Below are 20,379 nucleotides of genomic sequence, written 5' to 3' on the forward strand. Positions count from 1 at the left end.
TTTTTCCCTTGTCAAAAGGGGATAATCCACCATTCTCCATATTCCACTGTATTTTCAAATGTAATTCAAGTTGGGGCCTCCCCTGCCTTTACTAGACAAATAGAATAAATGCCAGGGAGAATGGATTTTAAATCTACATTTTAAGCACTGGAGTAGTAGAACTAGTCAAGACACAAAATTACTTACAACTGCTCGCTCACTGCAATAGAGAGAGAGGTATAGAGAGGGGGTTCGTTTCATTTGGGTTTTGCTTTACATCTTAAAGACGGATTATTACCGCAGGAAAAGTACAACCGAAATGATTGAAGTAGTCACATTCCTCCTTCCATGTTTAAATGCGTTTCAAGCTCAGATCTGGAAGCGGAACAAAAGCACACATAGATCTCCTCCGAATTTTCCAAGCTACAGAACAATAAGTACCGCACAGTAGAAAACAAGATCTAATACAAGAGGTGGCAGCTGGGATTTCATGCTGCTTATATGTATTCACATAAAAAGAGATGCAATCACAAGCAAGCGTCACTCCTTTGACACTGGATAGGCATTCTCTCTCTAGCTGTGCGTGGAAGGGATAGTTTTGCCATACACTGCTCCAACAGCAGTCAATCAGAACTAGTAAGGGAGTCGCTGCATTTTACAGTTCGTAGCAGTCACGTTCGAAAGCAAGGCCTGGTTTTTCTCTCTGTAAAATCAGTTCATGCAAGCCCAACGTGGCCCCACGCACCCCCTGAGATTCAGCCAACAGATTCCCAATTAAGACATGCTGAACTGGACAACTTGGAAAGCACATTTCAGTCCCCAAAAGGCAACAGGGTAGCAAGATCTTCCACTAGCGTCTAGTAAACAAGAAACAAGGAAAGCCCATGCTTGCCAGGCAATCACTTACCCTCAGACACACCAGGCAAAATCTGTCACGGAAGCACTTGAAGATCACCACCCACAGAAGACCTTGAGGAATCAAACATGCAGCCCATCATACAAAAGATGCTACTGCCTCCTAAGCCCCAGTTTGCACCATAATACCAACATGATCCCAAACTCAGTAAAAACACCACGGTGTTTTTATTTTCTCGTGTCTTTAGACAGTAATTGCAACATACCCTCTTCTCTTCCACTCCCCTGCAGAGCTCAAGCGCGCACGGGGCTTCCTTTCTTTATGAAACTAGACAATTAAAATCTACTTTGTAACAACAATTTGTTTGGATTCCCATCTATAAAAGCCTCCAAAAATGCCACACTGTACAGTAATTCCTCTACCGGTGAAATACAAAGGTTCGGTAATGTTTATAAAGCCATTTAAACTGCATGAGCAAAACTATTTTGCTTCATTACATTTTCCAGCCCTTCATGCTATGTACAAGCTCACTGCTTCCAAGAGTCACCCCTACTCACATGATCAAATCATGCCACTTGAAACGCTCCGACATTATTTTGCCATATAAAAAGGTTGAAATTATCGTGACGACGGCAACCTAAGGACTGCAGGTACCCAGAATCTGGTATGAGAAGTGAAAGCTGAAAAAGAGTTAGAGCTCTTGAAATTACACATTTTAAACACCAGAGACACAAAGTGTTTAAAAGCCATTCAATACCACGCCTCACCAGAAAACCAGAAAACCATCAAAGGTTCTGAAACACTTGTCCTGAATCATTTCAATGGAAATATTAAAGAATGAAAACGCCCCAGGGAATTACAGGATTCATTTATATAGACTGACAAACTCACTTTGTGGTAACGCGTTTTTAAATGTCAAGCAGCATAAACAAGGTATCTGAAATTACCACCTAATACAACGACTTGAACTTCAGCGCCTTCAAAATCACACTTAGACGAAGACTGAAATAAGTTTGACAGACTGAGGTATAATCAAAATCACTGTAGTCAAGAGAAATTTATCCAAAGCAAAAACCATTTCATGCTTGCACACATGTGTGTTTACTATAAAAGTAGAGCATAGGTTTTCAACAACGACCAAAAAAAGGCTCAAAAAACACTTGGAAAAAATAAATTCTGCCACTCGCTCCGCTTTTGCTGGGCACGCCGATTTTCACATTTTGGTCAAAGATCACTCGGCTTCTCCAGTTTACCTCACTTTGGGAAAATCATTTTCAGAAGACATGCCTCCAAGAAACATCGGACAACTGTACGTCCACATGATTAAGTAAGAGGTAGGATCTATCACGCACTTTACAACAGCAGCGACCGCTTGCTTGCAAGCCCCTGGCCAGAATCCTTCTCCTTGGCAAAATAAATTAATGCTAGACAGTTCTCAAGACATCACATCAACAGGAAAAGGGTTAGCTCTCCCTCGCATCAATAAAGCACATCATCTGACCTAAAGCGCAAGTCTTCATCACTACACCACTTTCAGAAGAAACAGTGCCAACCTTCAAAGACATCTTCCTAGAATGAGCTGTCTTTCCTGACCATTTTGACTACTTACAGACTTTATATCTGTCTAGTTCTTCATCTTTTAGGAAGGCTAATGAGGTCGGAGAAGTAAAGGACAAGTCCAGCCAGTATTATTTATGGACCTCTGTTTTCACTCTTGTTCAGTACAGATACGCAGCACTGCGGAATCCTTCGGGACTGATTTCTCCCACCAAACCCACGCTGCAGACTTAATCTTAAAAGCATATTCTCTCGAGGATAAACAAAGTAAACTCATATCCGCCAGACCTGAAAGATGTTTTCACCAATGCCTCAGGACTGTCCACTGCTGGTAGTTCATCCGCTGAGCTTTCTTCAGGAGGTCTAGGGTCACTGAGGATCCTCGGCTTTGGCCTTTTCTTGAGGTTGCCGGTCAGCCCACCGATAACGGTGTTCCACAAGCAGTTCTGTCATTTAGACCCTGCAAAACCAGACAGTCAGCAAAACACATTGCTAGGCCTACTGTCCAGCCTCTCAGCAGTCTGCAAAACAAAGATGTTCTCTGAACTTTTCACCTTTGCATCACCACCAGTTTGGGATTAAGCCTGAAAACCCAAAAGAAAGCTCCAAGTGGAAATAAGCACTACCTTTCAGCTCATTCCAAGCCCAAGACCACAATGCTTCCCATAAAAAGATTTGGTTTCAGAACAGGGAGTTTTCACATCTCAGTAAAAACCATCCTCTCCACGTTAACTTAGAGCTTAGCATGTAGTGGCGTGGCTGTATTTCAAGCCAAAGAACGAACCACAAAACAAAGCACCAAATCCATACAATATTAATCGTTGAGTTTCTCAGTGCTTAAATTACAGACTTGAGAGATCACTGAAGGACTCGCATCCAAAAAACATACTTCTTTTCTGCTGAAATTTCAACTTTTCCCAGCAGACGTTCAAATGCCAAAATATTTCTAGGGATGGTCTTTGTACATGTCTTTCCAAGAGTCGCCAGGCGCCTCTTGCATGTCATTCAGAGAACCCATCCTCATCTGCAAGTCTAGCTCCACTGACAAAGTACAATTAGCACCCTTCAGTCAGATCTCCTCCCCCCCCACCGCTCAAGAACAGAATACCTGCCTTACAGCTCATCAAGTTGAAGGACAGGGAGGGGTCACTCCCCACTTAAGACAGGCTCAACCTGGGGAAGAAACCAAATCCCTGTAATCTGCTACCCATCAAGTCACAACAAGGCTACGAGGAAGCAAAACCCAGCCTGAGAACAGCTTCCCCCCGGGGAGCCCTCCCGCCTTCCCGCCTCAACTCCACTCCCCGTTCTCTCCACCTCCTCCCCCCGGCGGCGCAGGGGAACAGGGGACGGGGACGGGGGCTGGGGTCGGCTCCTCACCCCTTGTCTCTGCCGCTCCTTCCTCCTCAGGGGGAGGAGGACTCCGCGCTCGGCCCCTGCTCCGCCCTGGGCTCCCTCCCTCCCTCCCTCCCTCCCGCGGGAGACAGCCCTTCCCCAACTTCTCCAGCGTGGGTCCTTCCCGCGGGCTGCAGTTCCTCACAGACTCCTCCAGCGCGGGTCCCTTCCACAGACAGGGTGCAGTCCTTCCATCACAGCCTGCTCCAGCGCGGGAGCCGCGGCCATTTTGGGGGACATCCGCTCCCCCGCTCCCCTCCACGGGCTGGGGGGGACAGCCTGCCGCCTCCCCGCGGGCTGCGGGGGCATCCCCTCCTCCCCCGCTCCTCCTCCTTCCCTGACCTCGGGATCCGCAGAGGGGTTCCTCTCACGTCCCACTCCCCCGACTCCCTCACGGGGCGTTCCCCTTCGGAAATCTCTTCTCCCAGAGGCGCTACCGCCGTCGCTGAGGGGCTCGGCCTGGGCCAGAGGCGGGGCCGGCTCCGAGCCGGGGGAGCTTCGAGCAGCTTCTCCCAGGAGCCGGCCCTGCGGCCCCTCAAACCCCGCCACACACACACACACACACACACACAAAACCAACAAAAAACCGAAAGAGGGAGGGAGCAGATGCCGAGAAGAGCGGCGAAGGGCTGCAATGGTGCTCACCTCAGTCAAGAGGCTTCTCTCAGCAGAGGTGCAGCAAGCCTTCATCTTACTGGATTCCAAAGGATTAACAAGGAGCCAGCCTTCCCCCTACCTTGCCTGAGTCCTAGCAAGAGCCCATCTCTAGTGACCTGGTGGAGAGGGACCTACAGGACTCCTTTAGCACCTCTCACGTTTTGACACTCTCTGGGCAGCACCGAAGCTTGGCTGTAGCTACCTAAGCTAGTATGTGAGGTCTGAAAATCAGAGAGGGAGGTGATGCTATGCGGGAGAGCTGTGACCATGACCGCAGAAGAACAGGAGTTGAGGGTTAATCATCATCAGAAATCACTCTCCAGCCCATTAACAAACTAAACATTGCACAGGCTCATAGAAGTACACGGGTGACTGTCGTTACATCTGCCTCCATATTAGAGGGATCAGCACTGTAAAAATACCTGCAGTCAGCAAATATTCATGTTGCATTTATGAGCATTTTCATTCTAGTACACACAGTATGAAACAATATTATCCTGGTAGGAAGGCTAGGTAGGTATTCCAGCAAGGAACACTGCTTTGCTGCTATATTAATACCTTATATTATAGTGCAATAATCCTGTGCTCTACAGAGTCTCAGACTGGTTCATTGGAGGGGGAGGGGGAAGTGTATGGCTTTAAACAGCTTGCAGTATTGGGTCAAAGTAGGCACAGATGTTGCAGCAAATCCTTGAAACAACATAAACTCACCATGCTCATCTGAGCCTATCCAAAAAAGTATTCACCATGGCCAGACCAAGGGTTCTGTGCTGTGCCTGGCTAATGCAACAGCAGGGCACCCTGCTTGGGAGAACCAGTAATCCTCAAACATAGCATTAAAGAAGATGAGACAAAGGCTACAGAGACTTTTGTGAAACTGAGCATAAGAAAAGAATCATACCTTCCTGAGCCTCCAAAGAATTTCTACAAGATCTTAGATATTTCTGCGATGACTTCAGGAGATAATCTTACAGCAAGTGACTCCTAACAGAATTTTCAGATGCCTTTAGGAATAAGGACGGACTCTAGTAATCTCTCACCCTCATATGCAGTCTCGAGAAAGCATATGCCTGAGAAACACAGGAAAACCAGAGTGAGGAGATGGGGAAGTCGAGAACGTTATCTGCAGTAGCTGCTCTCGTTCGACCAGATCAAGACTGGCAGAGTGTTAGCAGAGGTACGGAATAGATGTGAAAGCCTCAGACATTTCTGCCCAGCGGGTAACACTGTGGGATGTAAATGGTAAGACTGCGTGCATTTTTTTCGCAACACAGTAAAAAGTGAAGTTAAAAATACCAAATCCATCAGACCGAAAAGTTTTCCATCCTACTCAAGTTATGAGAGGAAAAAATCCTCTCAGGAGATTGAAGGAGAGGTACTCTATAAACACGCACATCTGTGGTTCCCAAGGCCATCGTTCAAAACTTCTGTCATCAGTTTATTTTCTCCCGTGGGTCTTCTCCAATTCAGTAGCTCTCACTCCAGTGAAAACCACAACACAAAGCTGACATTTATTGAAGGTGGGCAGGGCCCTGTGAACTCTACTGTGGCACTGCAGGTGAATCTAAACATCATCTTTACTCACAAATTTCCATTCAGTTCAGTGAAAGCAGAATTGCCTCTGAGGTGTGGGAATAATAAAGAGAAAATTCTCCTTTCGCTTGCACCTAAGAACAGGCTTGCAGAGGCGCTGGTGGGAAGCCTGCTGGAAACCAAGGGGCCGTGTGGGAGTCAGGGAAAGCAGAATATGCTTTCCACCACCTAGAAAAGCAGCATGTGGATGGCGGAGGAGGAGCGAGCAAGAGAGGAGGAGCTGAGACTTTGCCAGACGAAAAAGGAGGGCCCCGTGGTGCTGACCACCCAGGAGTGCTCCGGGATGTCACGGGGAGGCTGGCACGCTGGTTCGAAGCACAGACCGCTTTCCCCTGCTCCTTTTCCATGCGGGCACCAGGACACGGTAAAGCAAAACCCGGGCAAGGTCGAGCAGGACTTGAGTGGCACGAGTGAAAGGGACAGGTGCCCGAACAATCTTCTCTTCTGTCCTGCCAGTCAGAGGTAGGGGTGTGTAACCGAAAAAGCCGGTCGAAAAAACTCTCTGAGGCTCAATTTTGGAGTTTTAGAAAGCAGGCATTCTTTATTGCAGCGCTGGATGCACTGGGGGGGTAGTTCCTCCTAGTGGGCATACCGTTACCTACAGCAAGACAAGCTTATATGGTTCTAATCATATACTTATTAATGTTATCCTTTGGGCATGCACAGTGTGGCTCCTCTCTTTTTCCTAGTTAGCTGGCCTCGGCAGGTTTTAATGGCTGGATGCACCAATGTCTGTCCCAGCGGCAGGTGGGGGACAGGGCTCTGCCCTTCGTGAGACCCACAGCTCCTGGGGTGGCAGCTGGAAGATGGGTAGGTCAAAGGACCCTGATGGGAGCCCTGCAGGGCCTCATCCCTTGGACCGACGGGCACCTTCCCTTGTCACACAGAGTATCTCATGGGCTGGAAAAGGGATGCTCTGGAGAGCTTCTGGCAAATCTCTGGAGAAGAGCTTCTCCCCGCCCCTCTCCCAGGGGCTTTCTCGGCTCTGGTGCCCTTCCCAAGGACAGCCCCACAGGTGGGTGCAGCCAGCATGGCAGGAAAGAACAGGCTGTTTCCCGGTGCCCCCCGCGCTCCCTCCCTGTCCCACACAGGCACGGAGCGGTTCTGGAGAAAGAGCTTTTAAAGGGGAAGACAAAAGAAAAGGTCCCACCAAAGCTGCTGTAAACCCACCCTACCCCCCACCCGCCTCCCACCCACCCCCTCAACCCCCCCCAACCAATCCACCCCCCTCCCCTCCCACCCCCCACTCCCCCCATCTCCATCTCACCCCTGTCTGATTCCCCCCTCCCACCCCCCACTCCCCCCATCTCCATCTCACCCCCGTCTGATCCCCCCTCACACCCCCATGTCGTCTGCCAGAGCCCTGCGCTTGCTGGGTGGCATTGGCAAGGAGCTCCGCGCCTGCCTCTTCCTCGGCTGCTCTGCCGTGGCAGACGGGGATGGTGGCAGGTCCATCCCCGCATCCTTCCGCGGCTCCTGGGGCTCCATCCCGACGATGTTAAATATGTCGAGGCTCAGCGTGGTATAGGAGCTACTCTCCTACCCGAGACACGCTATCCCTGTGTTTGTTGAGCTGCCAGAAACAGAGTGTCACACACCCGTGTGAATCCTGTGTTCCAAAGTGAGGCCTTTGGAAGAAAGGGCTAATGCAAACCAGCCAAAGGGATCTTCTCTGTAGGGCTAAGGCAGCATTTTGCCAAAGAGTCGCCTGCTGCTCCAGGGTGTCCCTTGCCACCTGCTGACTCTGACATTTCTGTTGTAGGCACCCGTTGCTTTGGCTCCAACCACCCCAGGGACCACAGTAGACTCCCTGGGATGCACAGAAGGACTAAAGAGCGTTTCAGAGGAAAGAAGGTAAAATGAGTCAGCTTTGGGTAAATCAAGAACTGATTCTAGTTGATCCTGGCTTTACCTACCTAATCATACTGTAGGATGGAAAGGTTTGCAGGCTCCCCCCCAGGAAAAGGAAAACAGAAAGAAAAGAAAGAGAAAACAGGCCTGGGCAGAGGAGGAGGAATGCCAACGAGAAAAGAAAAGAAGGAAGAGAGAAAGAGATGAGGACTTAAAAGAAGCAGGAAGGTCCAGCAGGTCAAGAAGCCCAGGTGTGTACCAGGCTCTGCTGCCCATCTTTCCCAACTCTCACCGCTGCTGCAAGTCAGTCCAACCCGCTGGCAAGGGACGGTGCTGCGCGGGGCTTGGAAATAACTCCATGGCTGCAAAATCATGAGTGCAAAACTCCAACTCCAACTCCGTGAGTGCAAAATTATCGTAGCATTTCCCACCTGCCTCGTGACCTGCCCCACATTGAAGATTTTTGGGGTTTGATTTTTTTATATATTTTTTTCCTCCTCAGGTAGTAGGAAGTCAGGTTTCCCAAAGTTTTGGGGGTTGGGGTTTTCAGTTTGGTTTTTTTCCCCTACCTTCTGCGCATTATGTGCTCGAGTGGAAAGTAGATTCGAATGAGGAGCTTCCTTTTGAGGACTAAAGGATGCCTCAATGCCTTGTTGCCATTGTAGCTGTGCGTGTAGCTGTAGTAGCAGACATCTCTTTTCTTATTTTTAATATTATTATTATTATTTTTAGGTTTTGACTTAAACCAACCCTTGTCGGCCTAGTTAAGCTTTTTTTATTGTCTGACCCCAGATCTCACAGGGACAAACACAGCAGCAGTATCTAAGCAAGGGATCAGGCTGCATGTGCTCAGAGGGGTGGTGGGACTTGGTTAAGCAGCCTTAATGTTGTGGATGTCTGCAACTCTTGCATCTCACCTTACGGCCCTGTTTGCCATGCCCCTCTCACCTCTGGTTTCTCGCCCCAGGTACGGTCCACAGTGAGCGACTTTGCTGTTTTCCTCACCATCGTCATCATGGCGCTCCTTGACTTTGTGGTTGGGATCCCATCACCGAAGCTCCAGGTCCCCCATGCGTTCAAGGTAATGGGATGTTTTGGCACGTGGGGGTGCCACAAGGTGATGCCGGGGCAGGGCAGGGCTGAGTCTGGAGGAGATGCTCTTTGCAAGCAGCTCTATATACTTCCCCCATAGGTATCTAGTTTTGGGGCCATCTTCTCGTTTCCAGGAGGAAGCAAGGCACTTGGAGGTGGAAGAGGAGATGGTCACACCACCAGCATCTCCTCCAGACTCAGACCCATTTCTTGTTTTGAATTCTGAAGAAGTTGACTTGTGCTCGAGCAGGGTTTGAGTCTGACTTGCGACGTTATCCTTGCTCTTGTGCTATGGGATGCTCTGTTTCTTGTTTTCCTGCCTGCAGAAAGGATGCGGGTACCACCTGGACCTTTTTGTGGTGGCCGTGATGCTCGGGGTGTGCCCTGTGATGGGGCTGCCCTGGTTTGTGGCTGCGACCATCCTGTCCATCACCCACGTGAATAGCCTCAAAGTAGAGTCTGACTGCTCAGCTCCAGGAGAACAACCCAAGTTTCTGGGGATACGAGAGCAGAGAGTCACTGGCTTGCTGATCTTTGTGCTCATGGGCTGCTCCGTCTTCTTCACTTCTGTGTTAAAGGTGAGAGGAAAATGCAAACCACCCAACAACCGCGAGCTTGTTGGAGGTTACAGCAAAACAGTCCCCTCTCTGCAGGCCTGAGTAGTTAGTTGTGGAGCGGAGGAGGAGGAGGTGATCCCAACCCTTGGGGCTTGACCCACGGTGGGAACCAGCCTCGGTTAGGCTTTGCAGCCCTTCAGGTCCCCGTTTGGTGTGCTCGAGGCGAGCGAGCGATGCAACTGCTTGAATTTTCGGGTGTCTTTCAGGCCCACCCATGTTTATGGGTTACAGTTGAGCATATTCAGACCAGCATATCTGCTCTCTTTCAAACAGGCAGCCCTGCTCTCTTTCAAACAGGCAGCCCTTTACTGGCTGCAATTTGCTCCCCAAATGCCCCGGAGCAGCCGTTCCCAGGAGCTAAACACACTGAGGTCATCCCCGTGGGCTTCCTTGCATGTTCCTCCCACAAAGTAATCTTGTCTCTAGGCTAAAAGGAAGCCTGTGGCCTTTGCCTGTTGCCCCAGGAATAGGCAGAAGTGTTTCTTCTACCGCCAGAGAATGCGGCATAGGGTAGCACGGGTGAAATCGCCCGTTTTCCTCCAACCTTTCTGGAAAATAGGATTATTCTGAGGAGAGGTAACTCCCAAGTTCAGCCTAAAGCAGAGCCTTAGCTCACTCGTGCGCACAAAATGGCAAAAAAATGGTTAAAATCTGACCCATCTCTAAGCCTGAATGGAAGCTGGAAAGCTTCAAGCAATTTTAGGTAGTGCCTGTGGAAGAGGATGGTAATACTGAAAATGCAATATGGAAAAAGAAATGATTGCATTCCTTTTTTTTTTTCCTTTCCCCCCCGCAGTTTATACCAATGCCTGTGCTTTATGGCGTCTTTCTCTACATGGGTGTGTCATCGCTCAGAGGAATTCAGGTACGGACTCTTTTACAGCGTGCAGCATGTCAGCTCCCTGGTATTTTGTCTCTGTAGCAGCAGGGAAAAAAGCAGTGGCATGGGAAAAACTTCTCGCAGAGCAAGCAATGAAACTCTTTTGTGTAAGAAAAAGATTGGTGGAGGTACAGGAGGTATATAGGGCTGGGAGGACCAGGCACGTTCAGCGCTCTCTGTTGCAGGGTTTAGGGCAGGTCAGTGTTTGGTTACGTGAAAGCGGGGGAATTCAGTGCAAAGGGAAGGCAGTTTCTACCACTGGTGGAAATCCTCGCTGGGGGATTCAGTGGGCCGAGAAATGCTAATAATGGAATGGCATGGAATAGTTGCCGTTTGGTGGGCAGCTCTCAGGGCCAAGGCGGTTGCTAGATGGAGCGAAGGGAAAATGGATGCTGCTCCCAGGAGGAACGCGGTGGGATCCAGGATTTCTGACGGCAAGCGAGATGCTGCAAAGTGCCTCCACATCTCGAGAGGGCCAGAAACTTGCCGCAGTCCCAAGGTGGCAACCTTTCCCTTTTATTTTGCAGTTCTTTGATCGCTTGAAGCTGTTTTGGATGCCGGCGAAACACCAGCCGGATTTCATCTACCTGCGGCACGTGCCCTTGCGAAAGGTGCATTTCTTCACGGCGATCCAGCTGACCTGCCTCGTCCTGCTCTGGACCATCAAGGTGTCCCGTGCCGCCATCATCTTTCCCATGATGGTAAGAGCTGCCGCTGCTCGGCAGCGGGGTGTTTGCAGCGTTGGAGTGAGGTGGCATCGTCTCTGAGCTCACCGCATCTTCCCTCTTATTCGTGAAGGTTTTGGCTCTCGTCTTTGTCCGGAAAGCGATGGATTTCTGCTTTTCAAAGCAAGAGCTCAGCTTTCTGGATGACCTTATGCCAGAAAGGAAGAAGAAGTGGGACGATGCCAGAAATGAAGCCAGAGAAGAAGAAGAAGAGGTAAGGCTTGCTGGGTCCTCGGGGCTGGACATCTCCGTCGGGCTGTGAGATTGCCTGTTTCTCTTACAGCTTGTCTGGAAACGCTGGGGGAAGATCAGCACTCAATTGAAATAGATCCCAGTAGCCTGGATCCCACATTTTAACCTTTGTTTCCTCAAGTAGCAGTGAGCTGAACAGTTGAATACAGGTATACTTTTTAAAATGAGTCGTTTTTCACAAAGCTCATTATCATTATGATGATTATTATTAGATACTGCTGCTGCTGCTGCTGCTGCTGCTGCTGTCAAGACTTGCTCATAATTGTGTTTTGAACACACAATCCCCCTGCCCCGAAATCTTTGGAGTGAACGGTTTCTCCCCTGCTGCACTAATACCTATAGCTGCCAAGGGGCAGAAGGGGAGGGCAGACTGCTACATTTGTGCTGGGCATTCAGCTTATCTCCACTTTGACCAAAGACAGAGAACGTGATTTGTCCCTTTTTTACATCAGGAGCCCAGGAGGGCAATGGAAGCTGCTGCTGCTGCAAGTTCAGTTCAGCTGAACGTGGGGAAGACCAGTGACGTGGATATCCCAAAGCAAAGCAGTGACAGGTAAAGCCCCACCAAGCGCCAGGACCCCCGGCAAGATTAGCTTGAAGGTGTTTGGCAGAGTTTTCTCCACTTGCCTCTTTGTGGGGCATCCCATAGAAACGAGCAGGCAGCTTGGTGGGAAAATCAAATTCGGGGGCAGGGCTGCAGAAGGTGATTGCAGGGCTCTGACCCCAAGCATAGTGGCTGCAGCACTCGCTTTTGACCCCCAAACCTTGCCTCACCAGTGCCTTTACGGTAGCTGGAGATCCTCATACTTACACATGAGGAGTTGCAGGCGTGATCTGTACCAGCAGTGGCTTAGGAACCTGGACCGGGGCTAAGCCCCAGCAAGAGCCTTTGCACAGAGCTGTTGCTCCGCAGCTCCCCGGCTTCCCTCCCAAAACTCCTCATCCAGCAAAACCTCCCACAATTATGCAGAGCTTTGATTCTCAGGGCTCTGCTGTTCTTCTTGCTGATGCTAATGCCCTTGGTGGCATCAGTTCCCGTAATCATGGATTGCTATGTAAAATATTTATTGCAGGACTGATCCTTCTGAGATTATTATCCTGGATGAAATGTCACAAATGACTGTATGGAAGGCTCTCACTTTGAAGACGGAAACTCTTTGAATCCAGGGAGGAAAAAGGTAAAGGATTGCACGTGAACGTGACCGTGCTCCTCTGCAAGCGACGGCGCACACCTACGCTTTTCCCACGCTTTGGCCGGCAAGGCTGAGCAAACGGCCTGTCCCTGGGAACAGGCAGGGAGGACCGTGGCATGCAAACCATCTCCTCTCTGCTGGGGTGGTCCCCCAAACAGGGCTGAATCAGCAGCAGGTGGCAGGTCTTCCACTGATGATGCTCTCCCTCTTTTTCTCTTCCCTTCGCCTTTCCCCACTCCCGCTTTTCACGTTTAGGAATCTTGACTTTGAAGGAGAGGAGTGAGAGCGTGACTCGGGGATGTGCCAATGCAGACAGAGGGAGAAAGCGCTTTGTTTCAGTTGGAGGATTCCCATTAAAGCTATGCAGATGTTTTCAGTTATCCTTGGTGTGCTTCAGGCATTCAGTATCTCTAGACCAGCAAGCTGAGGTGAAGGTCACAGTCAAGGGGAGTTTGGTGGTGTTAAGTCTGTGTGCGTACGTGCATGTGGGGGTGTGGGTTTGTAGTGGTAGAGGGACTGCTACTGCTTTATCATTCAGTGCTCTTCTTTTAATACCTAATTCCTCCTCTTTTTTTTTCCCTCTTTTTTCGAAATGTAAACTGGGAATGTCCAAAATAATTTTCTGCTATATTTGATGCATTCTCCACTTTCTTCTTCATCATGACCGGGTTTTTGGTCTGGTTTGGGGTCCTGGCTTTAATTCACTCTTATGTCTCTTACCGGTACAAGAGGGATGACCTCTGTGGCAGGGCAGCATGGAGAGCGTCCGAGCAGTTGGCCTAAGGTGAAAGAAAAGCATTTGCTCCCTGCGCTCCAGTTTTACCTTTCTTGGTTGGTGTCCTGGGTTCAGCTGGGATAGAGTTAATTTTTACAGGAACCTGGGAGTTGGGGGCATAGCCGGGGCAGCTGACCTGAACTAGCCAAGGAGCTATTCCATACCATGTGACATCCTGCCCAGTATATAAATGGGGAGCGGGCCAGGGGGTGGGCTCTGTTTTCGGTGGGGGAAGTGGCGGAGCGTCGGGTCCCGGGTGGTGAGCAGTTGCATTGTGCATCACTCTTTTTGTATATTTTTTTTTTTTCATTAGTGCCGTTGTTGTTGTTGTAATCTCTTTGTGTTTGTCCCAGTAAACTGCCTTTATCTCAACCCTCGAGGTTCCAGTTTCTTTTTTTCCTTTTCTCTCCTCCGTCTCCTCCCCATCCCACCGGAGGGGGAAGGAGGAGTGAGCGAGCGGCTGCATGGTCCTTTGTTACCGGCCGGGCTGAAACCACAACAGTTGGTTTGGAAAGTATCACAATAACGTGTGATGAACTGACCGTAAACCCCATTCCCTGTCCCCCTGTGCCACTGGGGGGGGTTGGTAGGGAATCCGGGAGTGAAGTTGTGCCCAGGAAGAAGGGAGGGGTGGAGGGAAGGTGCTCTGAGATTTGGTTGTATTTCTCATTACCCTGCTCTGGTTGATTTGTAATAAATTGAGTTAATTTTCCCCAAGCGGAGTCTCTTTTGCCTGTGACGGTAATTGGTGAGTGATCTCTCCTGTCCTTATCTCGACCCACAAGCTCTTTGTTATATTTTCTCTCTCCTGTCCAGCTGAGGAGGGGGAGTGATAGAACGGCTTTGGTGGGCACCTGGCATCCAGCCAGGGTCAACCCACCACAGGGGGAAATGATGTACTTAAGAAATTATGTACTTAAGCCACACGAAAAAGGCCACAAAGGTCGTGTGAAACAAGATCCCCTTTGTATGATCAACGCATGCCTTGCTAACAACTGTGCCCCTGAAGAAGAACTGAAAGACTGAGAAGAAGGGAAGAACATCCTGCCCCAGGAGGCGCCAAAAAGTTGAATAATTACTAATAGGCATGAAGTCAGAAACATCTTTGAAAACTGGAGGAAAGGTAAAGAAAGGTGGCAGGGGGAGATCATGACCACCAACTCAATTCCACACCAAAAAGACTTACCCCCCCACTCTTCTTGAGCATGTGCTGTAGAAGAAAAGCACACTGGACCTTTAATTCCAAGCAGGGAAACTGTAGCCCAATAGAAACTGTGGGAGATAAGCAACTCCCAGCAATAGTTTTGGGAAGAACTTTGGAAATCAAATACGTATAACTGAACTGTATAAATTGCTTGCCCGTTTAGGCATGAGGGGTGCTAGCGTTGCGGATTACCACCTAGCCCCCATCTTTGCGTAAACATGAACTGGAATAAAACACCTCTGCTCTGTGTTTATATTGGCATTTTGCACCCCGGGTAAACGACCCCACTTTTGGGACAACAGTGGGGCAGGCAAAGCACCGCATCCCGCAGGCCAAGGGGCTCAGGCACCCACGCCACTGCCGGAGGACTGCCGGCAAGAGGTTTGGCATCTGGAGAGGGGCTGCTGGGCCAGGGTGCCCAGGCACCCACCCCACTCCCCCAGCCGCAGCCACGAGTGCTCTCAGTGCTGGAGCAGAGGCCGTAGCAGCTGCCTGTGCCCAAGCCTGTCCCGAGCAGAGGGAAGACTTTGCTGGCGAGGAGCAATCCAGTGAAGGCATTGCTGAAATTGCTGGGCTTGAAGTTGCTGCTGGGCCAGGAGGGGGCTGAGGGGTCCTTGTGCAGCACGTCCTGCTCCAGGGGCAGCAGCTCCCAGGCCAGCAGCAGTCTGCTGGGGGGGACGCTCAGCAGGGACTTGGGGATGGGGACCCATGATACTGAAAAGCCGGTCGAAGAAACTCTCTAAGACTCATTTTGGAGTTTTAGAAAGTAGGCATTCTTTATTGCAGCGCTGGGTGCACAGGGTCCACCTAGCGTGCGTGCCACAACTTCAGCACAAGCAGGTTATATGGAGTAACTAATTACATATTAATCAGATTAGTATACATAGACATAAAAATTATTGTAACTGAGTATCATAGGACTGCCTACATCTGATGACACGCAACGGTTCTTAATTTGAGCCGAAGGGCTGCTTTTGTGACCACTGATCCATTTCAAATTCTGTTGGCTGACCTTCAAGTCTTGTTTGTCATCCTTGTTCATTGATCTTGGAGCTTAACATGGTTGCAGTCATATATGGTCAGTTTCAATATTAATCTTATCTAATGTACAGGAACATCCAGTCATAAGAGCAAAGAACTGTAAAACTTAGGAGTGGGTTACTAACTCTACTAGTTAATTACTTGGCTACACTTCTATTTTTTCAATCATAGTGTTAGTATAAGATTTCTAATAATCATTTACCAAATCTGCCTTTTACAGTCACCTAGCAGCAAACCAGTTTCCACGGCTGGTACAAAATATTAAAACCAACAAATATTTAGACATACCATACATTCTGTATGGACGTATGCTATCACCCACCGCCTCACTTTGGTGCCCTCCTCATTCACCTCCAGCAGCTCCGAGAACTGCAGGGTGTAAAGCGTCAGCCACCAGTCCTGCGTCAGGTATTTCACCTGAGGGACAGAGGGGGCCACTGCGTCACTGTGAGTCTCCCCAGGCAGGGGCCACCCTAAACCCATCATCCAGGCAGGCTGCAACCCCATCAACCTGAGGTCATGGCAAGGCAATATCCCTCATTCAGGATTTGTGGGAGAAGGTCGCCTGTGCTCCCGGACCATGGCAAGAAGACACAGCTTCCCTGGACATCACACCACCAGTGCTTCCCTGCAGTTTTTTAGTTAAGGCATGATCTCTCACAGAGCAGCCTAGGGGAACCACGGGCAGAAGAGGCGAACCCAGCCCTGGGCTTGAGGACTGCTCACCGCTTCCCCAGCCACCCTCCCTGGGTGGAGAACTGCTGCAGCACGTTGAAGGCAGAGAGCAGGACCCAGCTCTGCACCACCAGCGCTTTGCTGGGACACAGGCGGCCTGAGCAGAGCCTGGACCTCCCCGTACACCTCACCACACACAGCCAGAGCACACCCAGACACCCAGGCATCCTCCACGTGGAGGCCACTTCCCACCCCGGCTGGCCAACGCAACGCACTGCCTACCTTCTTCAAGGACGGCAGCGGTTTGATGCTGACGAAGGCCATCTTGTTCTTCTGGACATGTTTCAGGAGGAAAGCATCCTTGGCCAGGTTCTCGTCAGAGAGGTGGAATTCCACCTGGGACACAACCCTCCTGGCCAGCTGCCGGTCAGGGACGGAGTAGCTGCAGTCCAAGAGATCAGCCCCCAAAACATCGCTCGCATCGCAGAAGCTCCTGGCAAAGCAGCAGGGACACGGGTGTGACTTGGTGGCCTTTGGGATGTGCAGCACTGCCCGGTCCCAGCCACAGCGGTCGGTGCAGATGGCAGAGTCTTGAGGAGCGGGGTGGCTCAGCTGCGCTCTGAAATGAAACGGAGTTTTATGCTTTTAGAAGCGCGCTTGCCTTCACACCCCCAGCATCGGTCCCTGCCACAAGTTACACAGCACATGGCCTTGCACAATCTTGCAGCCAGAGGTGCCTCACGAACAGAGCGCAATCTCTTTGATTACCAGGATACAGGCCAGGAGAGATCTTTGGCCTCCGGTTCACGGCAGTTGTCCCGACTCCCCCAGGCCACACACTGTTCACACAGCGGGAGCGAGAGGCCTGTGTCCTTGCTACCCTTGGGGTGTCCTTGCTAGCGCCGAATCCTCCAAGCACGAGGAGGGGATGTACTAACCCCATCCCTGGGGTCCCGTAGAGCGCAAACAGCCCCAGCGCCCTGACACCGGACGTTGGGCAGAATCCAGTCCTTTTCTGGGAGCACGCAGCAGCAGGTATCGTCTTCTCCGGGTGTCACGCACCCAGGGAAAGCGCCACCCCCTCGAGGGGGATCCAGAGCTGCTCCTTTTCCCATCAAGAGACTAAAAGACCTGACAGCACTACTGGAGCGAGGGCTGGGGGGAAGCGTGCCACCGAGCGACACCGCATGACCTTCCTTCGTGCCCTCGAGGTCCTTTTTCCTATTTCTGCCTCGCTCTGGTCAACACAGCAAACAGAAGCGCGGGCAACGGTCACAAACGCATTTGCCATCTGGTGCAAGGAGGCTGCGGCTGCAGCTTGGTCCCCGCTTGGCTCGGCTGAATCAACTTGTTCTTCTTCCCCCACCGGAAAAATACTGTTGAAAGCAAAGAGCATTTGCACCCGCAGACCCCAAGAGCTGCCTGTAGGCCCCGGGGGCACCCCAGCCTCCCTTAACCCTTTCCCTCCCCAGGAGGAGCTGGGGAGGCTCTTGGGGGTGGGGCGGAACACAGGGAGCCCCCGCATTCCTTCCGCGGAGACGCCAAAGAGTCCTTGGCAGCCAACAGCCAGAAGGGACCATGGCACGGCCACCAACGCAGCTCCCACTGCCTGGGCCCTGGGGCCCCCCAGCGCCCCAGCTTTTCCAGCCATTTGTGCTCCCCAAAACCTTCTACCCTCGAGGTAGGGACCGACCCCAACCCCTGCAGCCCAGGGACGCTCTTGGGGGGCAAGAGCAGAGGTGACCGCCGGCCATCGCTCCTGTCTCATTCTCTTAGGCTCAGCCAACCTATGCCGCCTGCCCGCATGGGAGCAGCCCTTCCCTGCAGCACAGGCCCCCCAGGCACCACCAGCAGGTATGGCACCCCAGCCTGCTCTGGCACCTTCGCCATCCCCATCACACCCGTTCCCCCGGCACTTTTCGCATGGGGGTTCAGCAAGCCCCGGTGAGCATCCTTGCCCTCGCCCGGGCGGCGCGTGCCCAGTAAAGCCCATCTGCAGAGAATTCCCCAAATATTTGGGGCCACCTCTCCCCTTTCACCTCCTTGATGCGAGTCTCCTCCCCGATTTGCAACCCCATCCCACCAGCACAGCGGCTCACCCCGTGGGGATTGCCCCATCCACAAGCTCCCCACACCCCTGGCCTAGAGCTGGGGGATGTCGGCCATCGGGGCCAGCTCAACGGGTGCCCCTGGACAGTCCCCCCAGCCCAGCACAGCTCCCCCTCACCCACAGAGGTCTGCAGAGGGCTCCATGTGGCTGCCTCTTCGACCCCCGGGTCTTCCGCATCCAGTGGACAACCACCGACCCGCCTCCACCGGCCAGCGCCACGCTTGGCCAAGGTGCCGCTTCACTGCCGGGTGCGGCCCTGTGGGGCCCCGGGGGCTGCAGGGCCCCCCTGGCCTGGGCAGCCCCAGGGACCCCCCAGGGCCAACCACAATACCTTGTACCCTATGAAAATCAGAGGTGTGGGGTGGCCCCAGCCCCTCTGGAGCTGCCAGTGTCCATCCCTGGCTACCAGCACAGCGAGGGGCAGTTGGCACAGATCAACATCCCCAGCACGGCCACCCCTGCGGGGGCACCCCCGGGCAGCAATGTCGCCCCCAGCCCCTGCGCTGCTGCCCACAACCAAGCCCTTGGGGACACTGCAGGCGACCTTGCAGTGTCCGAGGAGATGCTCCTGGAAGAGGCCCTAAGGCTCTTCGGTTGCTCCCTGGATGGAGTGGAGGTCAGCCAGGATGGTCCCAGCAGTGGACCCATGCCTGGGGACTCTGCTAGCACCAGCAGAGAGGGGAGACGGATGGCCCCAGCCCCCCCAGCAATGCCACCGTCCCCCTGCAGCCTGTTCACAGGCACAACAGGATTTGGGACCCAGGCTTGCCCAGAGGAGCAGGAACATCTCATGGCTCTCGTCCTCGGCAGAGCCTGTTTCCAAAAAGGCACACGGCCGGATCCTTGTCCCACACGGAAGGTGGCAGAGCCTTTTTCAGAAAACACAAACGTCCGGCTCCTTCTCACAGAAGAAATGTTCCAGCCATGAACGCTCTTGCTGGTCTTCACCGCCCCCTGCAGCCTATCCACAGGCACAACAGCACTGGGGATCTCTGCTTTCCCGGAGACTCAGCATGTCACGGTGCTCGTTCTCGGCAGAGGCTTTTTCTGAAAAGGCAAACGTCTGGCTCCTTCTCCCACAAGGAAGCTGCCAGCCCTGAAAGATCTTGCTGGTCTTCACTATCCCTCTGCAGCCTATCCACAGGCACAACATCACTGAGGATCTCTGCTTTCCCAGAGACTCAGAATCTCACAGTGCTCGTTCTCGGCAGAGCCTTTCTCAGAAAAGGCAAACGTACGGCTCCTTCTCCCAGAAGAAAGTTGCCAGCCTTGAAAGCTCTTCCTTGGTTTCGCCGTCCCCCAGTAGACTATATTTAGCCGCAATACCACTGAGGACGTCTGCTTTCCCGGAGACTCAGCATGTCACGGTGCTCTTTCTCGGCAGAGCCTTTTTCTGAAAAGGCAAACTTTATGGGAGAAGGAGCCGAACGTTTCCCTTTTCTGAAAAAGGCTGTGCCAAGAGCGAGCAGCATGAGATGCTGAGGCTCTGGGAAAGCAGAGAGAGCTTTCAGAGCTGGCACTTTCCTTGTAGAAGAATTAGCCGGACTTTTGCCTTTTCAGAAAAACGCTCTGCCGAGTACGAGCACCGTGAGATGCTGAGTCTCTGGGAAAGCAGAGATCCCCAGTGCTGTTGCGGCTAAAGATAGGCTGCAGGGGGATAGTGAATACCTGCATTAGCTTTCAGGGCTGGCAGCTTCCTTGTGGGAGAAGGAGCCGTAAGTTTGCCTTTTCAGAAAACGTTTCTGCCGAGAACAAGCACCGTGACATGCTGAGTATCTGGGAAAGCAGAGATCCTCAGTGCTGTTGCGGCTAAACATAGGCTGCAGGGGGATAGTGAAGAGCAGCAAGATCTTTCAGGGCTGGCACCTTCCTTGTGGGAGAAGGAGCCGTAAGTTTGCCTTTTCAGAAAAAGTTTCTGCGGAGAAGA

General features: G+C 51.8%; 1 long non-coding RNA gene across 1 annotated transcript in view; it reads left to right on the plus strand.

Annotated features, from left to right (window-relative positions):
• LOC126036847 (uncharacterized) overlaps nucleotides 1-12,575 on the plus strand; it is a 36,589-nt gene extending 24,014 nt beyond the window's left edge. Inside the window, exons 2-3 of the long non-coding RNA XR_007505400.1 lie at nucleotides 11,907-12,007; nucleotides 12,528-12,575. This is a non-coding gene — a long non-coding RNA (uncharacterized LOC126036847). The remainder of the gene's footprint in view (nucleotides 1-11,906; nucleotides 12,008-12,527) is intronic.
• The last annotated feature ends 7,804 nt before the right edge of the window (nucleotides 12,576-20,379 follow it).

This window comes from Accipiter gentilis, unplaced genomic scaffold (genome assembly GCF_929443795.1).
Source record: "Accipiter gentilis unplaced genomic scaffold, bAccGen1.1, whole genome shotgun sequence".
NCBI lineage: Eukaryota > Metazoa > Chordata > Aves > Accipitriformes > Accipitridae > Astur > Astur gentilis.